Genomic DNA, 10,889 nt, shown 5'->3' with positions numbered 1-10,889 from the left:
CTGTTGCTGATTGAATGAGCCACTAACGTGTGAACTGCTCCAAAACATGATTCAGGACCTCTGGTGCCAATTCTCGCACGTTGAATAACGACAGACACCTTCCAAATGAGGTCTTTCAGAGACGACTTTGGGATACATTTGACAGACAGACTAGTTGAAGAATCCGTGGTGCACTGTGACACCAGCACATCAGCTTCTTCCCTGTCTTTGAACCGGGCCGCCTGCGCAAGGAATGCGAATGCGGTAATGCTTTTCGTGGAAGGATCAGAAGGGGGTAACTACACTCTCAAACAGAATGGCATATGATCAGAACGATGTTGAAGAAAAACTTTACAATGCTTTGCACAGTAATTAAATGGAATCGCATTGCATTGCACGACGAGAGAAGATTTATTCAAGCAAATTCGAAGGCAGGTTTGCACATGGGAAAGCAAGCAAGAAAGCTCCGTTCTTGTCGATGTCAAAGGCTGCAGTTGAAGAGCAAAGCAGTTTCTGCCCAGTTTCGAACTGGGGACCTTTCGCGTGTGAGGCGAACGTGATGACCACTACACTACAGAAACAAGCCGCGGTCGCAGCCGCTGCAGCTCAGTGGCATCCAACACAGAAAGTTGAAGCCATTCTACCTTTCGCCTTTCTGTTTCCGTTAACTCGTTGTTTCATGGGACTTGTTTAATTTTGGCTATGTGGTGAGCATGGACGAGATACACCGAAGTATCTGTTTCCACGCGGTGTAACCCGGTAACGTTGTGTTGCTTACACCTGCTTTAAAGAATTACGTTTTTGCGGAGCTTACCGTCGCAGTCTGTGGCAAAATCATTTAGTCTGTTCGACGGCTCACGGGAAAGGTAGCATTGTGAAACACTGCAGAAACGAACGACTTCCTTACTTTTGCTCCGACTGACCATACTCCGTGAAAGTTTCCCAGATTCTCAGTTGAGGATTTTTGCAGCTGGAAGTTACCTCAGAAACCCTGTTAATTCGTAATGTATTGAGCGAATCGCAAAACAGAAAGCATTTAACACGGAACACAAACAAAACTGGAAAACCAAATGCATTTTCAGACACAGCGAGCATGAATGCTAAATGTGAGACAGTCCGGGGGCATGAGCCATAAAGTTATCACACAAATAACAACAGGGCAATTCCAAACTACTCTTTCAAACATACTGGAGCCTGAGTGCACCACCACTGCCCAGACAATGCTGCAAAGAGACAAAGAAAGAACATAATAAGAATGGGCCATAAAAAGTGAATTTCACCAATCACAGTCTCGATTAGATTACCTTTCCCTTCCGATGACTCCAGGACGGAAAAGGAGGAAGTGGGAGAAATTCAATAACATATGACATCGAAATACATTGGAACGATTTTCTCATTGGCCAGAAAACCAAATAACGACGAGTCGAGTCACCGTAGGACTCTGTTTCGCAACAACAGTCTCCATTCGGTTCCAGTAAAAGCTCAACTTGCCTGGAACAGAAAGCAACAGTGGAGCCGCTGGCGATTTTCCGCGCGGGAGGCGAACACGATCATGACAGCACAGACACTTTGGAAAATTCGGCACTTTCCCACACCGCAGGAAATTCCCCGGGAAGCAAACTCATTTTGCTTCTGTTTCAAACAGAAATGCAGCAGGGGAATGAAACAGCATTTAAACCAGCAGCTCCGCAGAAACGGCAGCGGTGGGATTCTAACCCACCCCTCGGGCGAGACGGGAGCCTTAATCCAGCGCCTTAGACCGCTCGGCCACACTAGCAACACGCGCGCGAGTTCATTTTCTTGCACTTCCAATTGTTTTCCTGCATAACAACAGATGTAAACTCAAGTGAAAAAGGTTCCATGATCCCTCTCCGACTCGCACAGCTGCTGGGATGTGCCCGTCTACAATATCAATTTCTCAGCAGTTAACGATAGCCCATCAATCCAGACAAAAATCACTGGTAAGCTGAGTCTATCTTCTCAGACTGGATTCAGAAACAAATGTATCTGTGAGTGCGTGAGAATATATGATCGGTTATGATTGGGTCAAATTACCATGAGCTACTTGACATTACTGCAATTTCGATTCTTGCTTTGCTAAATGATTTCACCCATTGCTCGAAACAGGACAACTTACACGTTTACACGGAACATGAAACACACCGGACTACAGGGAAAATGCACAAAGCTGAGCAGGCCGTTTCCCAAATCATACCGTGCAGCATAGTTTCAGGCACTGTGTCTGTTTTGCAGAATAAGGTTCCCAAAGAATGTTCCATCCTAAAACCGGAGGTAGTATTACAATCCGAGAACGACAGATTACATTGTAAGGAAGGTCTGACCTCGGGGCCGGTTCGAGATGCCACTTTCCTTGCCTTTTACCTTAACCGTGCAATTTGCTGCAGAGATTATCACACCTGGACATGAGCCTCATGGATACCAACTGAGTTGGAAACCTGTGTGGGAATCGATGAGAAAAAAGCGACTCAATAAATTTTAACAAGTTCCATGGTGCTTTTTAGAAATGCAGTTTCTGTTCACCTCAATCCAAAAGGCAGTTTCTGAACATAGTAACAGAAGTCAAAAGGTAATTACCTCACCCCAACCCCAGTCCGGAAGAGGTGCTAACTGCCCTTGATTGCTGTTTGTTCATGATGTGAAGAGCTCTCACGCCTGAGTCACCGTCACGTCTCTGGTTGCTGAGTGAATCACAAAGAAGGACTTTCTCCAGAGCTGCAACTGCCTCACTTCCCCACTCGCCTTCCCCGTTTACATTTTCCTGCTCGTCAGTGATTTAAAGAAAACCAAATGGATGCGATGTCATTCTGTAGCCTCTCTGTCGATTCCTCCGTTTCAGTTCCAACGTGGCTTAGATCTCGGGGCGCACCTTCATACTAGCGACGCTATGAAAGCACAGGTCCAGATGTTCCTCTGAGAGTGTAATTTCTTTCATTGCTGTTGCTGATTGAATGAGCCACTAACGTGTGAACTGCTCCAAAACATGATTCAGGACCTCTGGTGCCAATTCTCGCACGTTGAATAACGACAGACACCTTCCAAATGAGGTCTTTCAGAGACGACTTTGGGATACATTTGACAGACAGACTAGTTGAAGAATCCGTGGTGCACTGTGACACCAGCACATCAGCTTCTTCCCTGTCTTTGAACCGGGCCGCCTGCGCAAGGAATGCGAATGCGGTAATGCTTTTCGTGGAAGGATCAGAAGGGGGTAACTACACTCTCAAACAGAATGGCATATGATCAGAACGATGTTGGAGAAAAACTTTACAATGCTTTGCACAGTAATTAAATGGAATCGCATTGCATTGCACGACGAGAGAAGATTTATTCAAGCAAATTCGAAGGCAGGTTTGCACATGGGAAAGCAAGCAAGAAAGCTCCGTTCTTGTCGATGTCAAAGGCTGCAGTTGAAGAGCAAAGCAGTTTCTGCCCAGTTTCGAACTGGGGACCTTTCGCGTGTGAGGCGAACGTGATGACCACTACACTACAGAAACAAGCCGCGGTCGCAGCCGCTGCAGCTCAGTGGCATCCAACACAGAAAGTTGAAGCCATTCTACCTTTCGCCTTTCTGTTTCCGTTAACTCGTTGTTTCATGGGACTTGTTTAATTTTGGCTATGTGGTGAGCATGGACGAGATACACCGAAGTATCTGTTTCCACGCGGTGTAACCCGGTAACGTTGTGTTGCTTACACCTGCTTTAAAGAATTACGTTTTTGCGGAGCTTACCGTCGCAGTCTGTGGCAAAATCATTTAGTCTGTTCGACGGCTCACGGGAAAGGTAGCATTGTGAAACACTGCAGAAACGAACGACTTCCTTACTTTTGCTCCGACTGACCATACTCCGTGAAAGTTTCCCAGATTCTCAGTTGAGGATTTTTGCAGCTGGAAGTTACCTCAGAAACCCTGTTAATTCGTAATGTATTGAGCGAATCGCAAAACAGAAAGCATTTAACACGGAACACAAACAAAACTGGAAAACCAAATGCATTTTCAGACACAGCGAGCATGAATGCTAAATGTGAGACAGTCCGGGGGCATGAGCCATAAAGTTATCACACAAATAACAACAGGGCAATTCCAAACTACTCTTTCAAACATACTGGAGCCTGAGTGCACCACCACGGCCCAGACAATGCTGCAAAGAGACAAAGAAAGAACATAATAAGAATGGGCCATAAAAAGTGAATTTCACCAATCACAGTCTCGATTAGATTACCTTTCCCTTCCGATGACTCCAGGACGGAAAAGGAGGAAGTGGGAGAAATTCAATAACATATGACATCGAAATACATTGGAACGATTTTCTCATTGGCCAGAAAACCAAATAACGACGAGTCGAGTCACCGTAGGACTCTGTTTCGCAACAACAGTCTCCATTCGGTTCCAGTAAAAGCTCAACTTGCCTGGAACAGAAAGCAACAGTGGAGCCGCTGGCGATTTTCCGCGCGGGAGGCGAACACGATCATGACAGCACAGACAACACTTTGGAAAATTCGGCACCTTCCCACACCGCAGGAAATTCCCCGGGAAACAAACTCATTTTGCTTCTGTTTCAAACAGAAATGCAGCAGGGGAATGAAACAGCATTTAAACCAGCAGCTCCGCAGAAACGGCAGCGGTGGGATTCGAACCCACCCCTCGGGCGAGACGGGAGCCTTAATCCAGCGCCTTAGACCGCTCGGCCACACTAGCAACACGCGCGCGAGGCCATTTTCTTGCACTTCCAATTGTTTTCCTGCATAACAACAGATGTAAACTCAAGTGAAAAAGGTTCCATGATCCCTCTCCGACTCGCACAGCTGCTGGGATGTGCCCGTCTACAATATCAATTTCTCAGCAGTTAACGATAGCCCATCAATCCAGACAAAAATCACTGGTAAGCTGAGTCTATCTTCTCAGACTGGATTCAGAAACAAATGTATCTGTGAGTGCGTGAGAATATATGATCGGTTATGATTGGGTCAAATTACCATGAGCTACTTGACATTACTGCAATTTCGATTCTTGCTTTGCTAAATGATTTCACCCATTGCTCGAAACAGGACAACTTACACGTTTACACGGAACATGAAACACACCGGACTACAGGGAAAATGCACAAAGCTGAGCAGGCCGTTTCCCAAATCATACCGTGCAGCATAGTTTCAGGCACTGTGTCTGTTTTGCAGAATAAGGTTCCCAAAGAATGTTCCATCCTAAAACCGGAGGTAGTATTACAATCCGAGAACGACAGATTACATTGTAAGGAAGGTCTGACCTCGGGGCCGGTTCGAGATGCCACTTTCCTTGCCTTTTACCTTAACCGTGCAATTTGCTGCAGAGATTATCACACCTGGACATGAGCCTCATGGATACCAACTGAGTTGGAAACCTGTGTGGGAATCGATGAGAAAAAAGCGACTCAATAAATTTTAACAAGTTCCATTGTGCTTTTTAGAAATGCAGTTTCTGTTCACCTCAATCCAAAAGGCAGTTTCTGAACATAGTAACAGAAGTCAAAAGGTAATTACCTCACCCCACCCCCAGTCCGGAAGAGGTGCTAACTGCCCTTGATTGCTGTTTGTTCATGATGTGAAGAGCTCTCACGCCTGAGTCACCGTCACGTCTCTGGTTGCTGAGTGAATCACAAAGAAGGACTTTCTCCAGAGTTGCAACTGCCTCACTTCCCCACTCGCCTTCCCCGTTTACATTTTCCTGCTCGTCAGTGATTTAAAGAAAACCAAATGGATGCGATGTCATTCTGTAGCCTCTCTGTCGATTCCTCCGTTTCAGTTCCAACGTGGCTTCGATCTCGGGGCGCACCTTAATACTAGCGACGCTATGAAAGCACAGGTCCAGATGTTCCTCTGAGAGTGTAATTTCTTTCATTGCTGTTGCTGATTGAATGAGCCACTAACGTGTGAACTGCTCCAAAACATGATTCAGGACCTCTGGTGCCAATTCTCGCACGTTGAATAACGACAGACACCTTCCAAATGAGGTCTTTCAGAGACGACTTTGGGATACATTTGACAGACAGACTAGTTGAAGAATCCGTGGTGCACTGTGACACCAGCACATCAGCTTCTTCCCTGTCTTTGAACCGGGCCGCCTGCGCAAGGAATGCGAATGCGGTAATGCTTTTCGTGGAAGGATCAGAAGGGGGTAACTACACTCTCAAACAGAATGGCATATGATCAGAACGATGTTGGAGAAAAACTTTACAATGCTTTGCACAGTAATTAAATGGAATCGCATTGCATTGCACGACGAGAGAAGATTTATTCAAGCAAATTCGAAGGCAGGTTTGCACATGGGAAAGCAAGCAAGAAAGCTCCGTTCTTGTCGATGTCAAAGGCTGCAGTTGAAGAGCAAAGCAGTTTCTGCCCAGTTTCGAACTGGGGACCTTTCGCGTGTGAGGCGAACGTGATGACCACTACACTACAGAAACAAGCCGCGGTCGCAGCCGCTGCAGCTCAGTGGCATCCAACACAGAAAGTTGAAGCCATTCTACCTTTCGCCTTTCTGTTTCCGTTAACTCGTTGTTTCATGGGACTTGTTTAATTTTGGCTATGTGGTGAGCATGGACGAGATACACCGAAGTATCTGTTTCCACGCGGTGTAACCCGGTAACGTTGTGTTGCTTACACCTGCTTTAAAGAATTACGTTTTTGCGGAGCTTACCGTCGCAGTCTGTGGCAAAATCATTTAGTCTGTTCGACGGCTCACGGGAAAGGTAGCATTGTGAAACACTGCAGAAACGAACGACTTCCTTACTTTTGCTCCGACTGACCATACTCCGTGAAAGTTTCCCAGATTCTCAGTTGAGGATTTTTGCAGCTGGAAGTTACCTCAGAAACCCTGTTAATTCGTAATGTATTGAGCGAATCGCAAAACAGAAAGCATTTAACACGGAACACAAACAAAACTGGAAAACCAAATGCATTTTCAGACACAGCGAGCATGAATGCTAAATGTGAGAGTGTCGGGGGGCATGAACCATAAAGTAATCACACAACTAACAACAGGGCAATTCCAAACTACTCTTTCAAACAGACTGGAGCCTGAGTGCACCATCACTTCCCAGACAATGCTGCAAAGAGACAAAGAAAGAACATAATAAGAATGGGCCATAAAAAGTGAATTTCAGCAATCTGTTTTCCCCGAGCCGCAATTCTGATTTTGTCTCTTATTTACAGCACTTACAGTCCATTCAGATTTTGTTTGCCATTTGCCATTCGCCTGAATTGCACACATTTGCATTGTGGGAAGCAATCGGAGCAGCCAGAGGAATCTCACACGGGAGAGGGAGGGAGCAGGAGTGTGTAAATTCCACACAGTCAGTCACACAAGACTTGAATCGAAGGCGGGGTTCTGACGCTGAATGGCGCAGTTCTACCCACTTAGCCCTCCCAATATGAAAGCGCCTGTCCTGGAAGCAAATTGAACCCGACCTCACGCAGTGACAGGCGTGGTACTACCCAGGATTTCTATGCAAAAATAAGCCTATTTGCTAATACTGGAAATTAACATTCGCTTAACTATCGGAACACTTTTTAAAATTACTTGGCCTATTGCCTTGTACGTGTTGGCATCACAAATTCACATCTGAAAACTTCTGAAAGTTATGCGGATTTCTGCCTCTGCAACCTTTGCATGCACTGAGTTCCAGATTTCAACCCACGGCTGTTTCAAGACATTTGTCTGCACATTCACTCAAATCTTTCCTCTTCTATCCTTAAATCTATGCCACCCTTCCCCACCTCCCGTGATCGATCTCACCATCAAAGAGAAACATTGATTTCAGTCTATGCCATCCATATTCCTGATTATTTTATGCATTTCAATGATGTTTCCTCTCAATCTCTTCGAGTTTAAGAAAAACAATTCCAGCCTGTCCAATTTCTCTTCACAACTGAAACTCTTCTACCCAGACAATATCCTGGTAAATATCTACTGCATCATTTCCAGTGCTATCATATCCGTTCTATAATGCGAATTGCAGAACTGCACACAATAGACAAGACAGAGCTGAATGAGCAAGTGAAATAAATGATGTAGAATTCCACAGACAGAAGTATTTTCGAATAAATTTTCTTTTCCTCAGTGCTGCCCTGTGTCCTTTTCCAGAGCCTGGTTTTCTAATAATCTCTGGTCCATGTGGTAAAAGCTGTTACATGAGAATTGATCTCACAACCATAGTATCGAAATGGATTGATTGGCTTGAAGGTGATCACATGGTTCTTCTATGACGGCACAGAGGCGCAAGAAATGCCAAAGTTGGGAGTGCTCCTGGTCAAAGGCGGGGACGAAGAGCATAATTGTTGTATTAGGATACAACACCAGCATTAACCCGCACGACAGATTGGCTCAGCTGAAGCGTGCTGGAGCCTTCAGCGAGAGGTCGGTTAATTGAAAGCATTCTCTGAAATTTTCCTGAACAATGCGCTGTTTTGTTACGTTGACAGTAAGCTGTTTTTGATCACATCGTCTCCGCATCAGCGTCTTGCTCCCAGTAAAAACTCCAGACCAGCGTAAATCACTTTCATTCCGACACAGCCACATGTCATATTCTCATTCCCTCTGTAATAATTAGAATTGAGAATATCATTCTCTGAAATGCAGTAATGTAGCATGAAGTTGACAGAGTTGTGAACAAAGAAGAAAAAATAACAGAGAAAATTTACAGCCCAGGAACACGCCCTTTGGATGTCGAAGCCTGAGCTGATCCAAATCCATTGTCTAAACCTATCACCCAATTCCAAAGCATCTGTATACCTCTGCACACTTCCTACTTATGCATCTGTCCAGGCGCACCTGAAATGAATCTACAGTGCTTGCCTCTACTACATCTGCTGGCAACACGTTCTAGGCACCTATCACCCTCGGTGTAAAATACTTCCAATGACTATCTGTCTTAAACTTTTCAACTTTCACCTTGAACGTGTGACCTCTCATTATTGAATCCCTCACCTTGGGAAAAAGCTTATCTCTATCCACACTGTCTATACCCTTCATGATTTTGAAGACGTCAATCAGGTCCCCCTCAATCTCGTTTTTTCTAATGAAAACAAACGTAACCTACTCAACCTTTCTTCAGAGCTAGCATCTTCCATACCAGGCAACATCCTCATTATTCTTCTCTGCACCCTCTCCTAAACGTCCACGTCGTTTTTGGTAATTTGGCAACCAGAACTGTACACAGCATTCTAAGTGTGGTTGAACCAAAATCTTGTACAATTTTAGCATGACCTTCCAGCTCTTACACTCAATGCCTGGACCGATGAAAGCAAGCATGCCATATGCCTTCTTGTCCACTCGATGCACCTGTGCAGCCACCTTCAGGTACAAAGAACCTGAACTCCCACATTAACCTTCTCAGCAATTTTACCCAAGACTCTTCTGTTTACTGTATACTTGGCTCTAGAATAAGACTTCCCAAAATGCATCAACTCACATTTGTCTGGATACAACTCCATCTGCCACTTCTCCGCTCAATTGCCCTATCTATATTCTCCTTCATTCTTTGACAGTCCCCTATGCTTTCTGCTACTCCACCAATCTTCGTTTCATCTGCAAAGGTAATGGCAATATTTGGGCCAGCAACACTTGGAGACTGGAGCATGGCAGCTACTGGTAATTAGATTCGATGAATAAAATCTGGAATATAAACCCGCTCAGAGGACGAGTGACAAAAAAGTTTTACTTTGCTGAAAGCCTTTGCAGTCATGACCCTTCAAAAGGGGAATCTGCTGTCCTTAACGAGACTTGCCAACATATAACTTCAGATCAACAATAGTACGATTTACCCATAAATTCCTTCTGGATCAGTTCAAGGAGATTTAAGGATGAAAAACAACTGTTGTTCAGACTATGATGGCCACACTCCGTGGGAGAATAAGGAAGGATATAAAAGATGCATGGATGATGGGGAAAATTGGGAATCGTCTCAGCGTGGTCTCAAATTCAGCTGATTATCCAAACTATATAGACACAAGGATACCGACGCCTCCATGAAGTCAGGTCCATGGGGGCTGGGTCTGCAGGAAGGGATTCAATTACCCGCTGAAATGTAAACTCACTTCCTCAGTCAGAATGTGGACAGGTCATTCACCACTCCCCTATGTGAGAAGGAATCAGTCAGGAAACCATCCTGCAGAGTTGCCTTCAGGTTTCCGAATGATAGCAAAGGCCCGATTCTGTTGTTATTGCAGGTGTTCATCCCATCCAGCAATGAACCATGCTTGGATGCCTGTTTCCAGTGGAGTACCACTGTTTCCTGATGTAGATCAATAATTCAAACTTAGTTGTCGGAGTCACTTTTAGATGTTTACAGACGATGCAACAATTGGTCGTGTCGGTGACTGTGATGAATAATATCAGGGATTGCAGTGATGTATCAATCAGGTGGAATGGAAAAACGACGAATGGATTTGAATCCAGACCAATACGTGGTAAGGAATTTGGAGAATTGAAACAATAACAGTGAGGATTCTGAGCGGTGTACAGGAACAAAGAGATTTTGGAGTAGATATTCACAGATCTCTGAAGATTGTTGAACAGGGAGATCAGTAGTACGAGAGACTCTTTGTTGACCTCAGTCTGAAAATGATATTCGATTTTTAGCAAACGCCAGTTTCGGAAACAACTAAAGGAATGAGCACAAGTCTGGTCAATGCGATAATCAACATTTTTCAAAATTTTAAAATAAAATGTGAAGGGCTCGAGTATAACTCTTTTGCCATCAAGACCGCTTCACCACTCAATGAATTTATCACTGCTTCCTCTCCAAGTCATGCTGGTATGTGCCTTGGAGGGTAATTCATAAATGGTGACGTTTCAGTGCATCTTCAACTTTGTCCTTATGGTCGGTACAGTCTTTGAGCTTTGAAGATTCTGTCAACAAAGC

At 44.7% G+C, this 10,889-nt stretch overlaps 3 non-coding genes across 3 annotated transcripts; all 3 read right to left on the bottom strand.

Annotated features, from left to right (window-relative positions):
- Positions 1–487: 487 nt before the first annotated feature.
- trnav-cac (transfer RNA valine (anticodon CAC)) lies at positions 488–560 on the bottom strand. Its single transcript has one exon. It is a non-coding gene; the product is annotated as a tRNA-Val (tRNA).
- Positions 561–3,421: 2,861 nt separating this feature from the next.
- Positions 3,422–3,494, bottom strand: trnav-cac (transfer RNA valine (anticodon CAC)). Its single transcript has one exon. It is a non-coding gene; the product is annotated as a tRNA-Val (tRNA).
- A 2,864-nt stretch (positions 3,495–6,358) lies between these two features.
- Positions 6,359–6,431, bottom strand: trnav-cac (transfer RNA valine (anticodon CAC)). The gene has a single exon. It is a non-coding gene; the product is annotated as a tRNA-Val (tRNA).
- Between the last annotated feature and the right edge of the window lie 4,458 nt (positions 6,432–10,889).

This window comes from Chiloscyllium punctatum, chromosome 18, assembly GCF_047496795.1.
Source record: "Chiloscyllium punctatum isolate Juve2018m chromosome 18, sChiPun1.3, whole genome shotgun sequence".
In the NCBI taxonomy this organism is placed as follows: Eukaryota; Metazoa; Chordata; class Chondrichthyes; order Orectolobiformes; family Hemiscylliidae; genus Chiloscyllium; species Chiloscyllium punctatum.
This window is presented reverse-complemented; position numbering and strand designations above follow the sequence as displayed.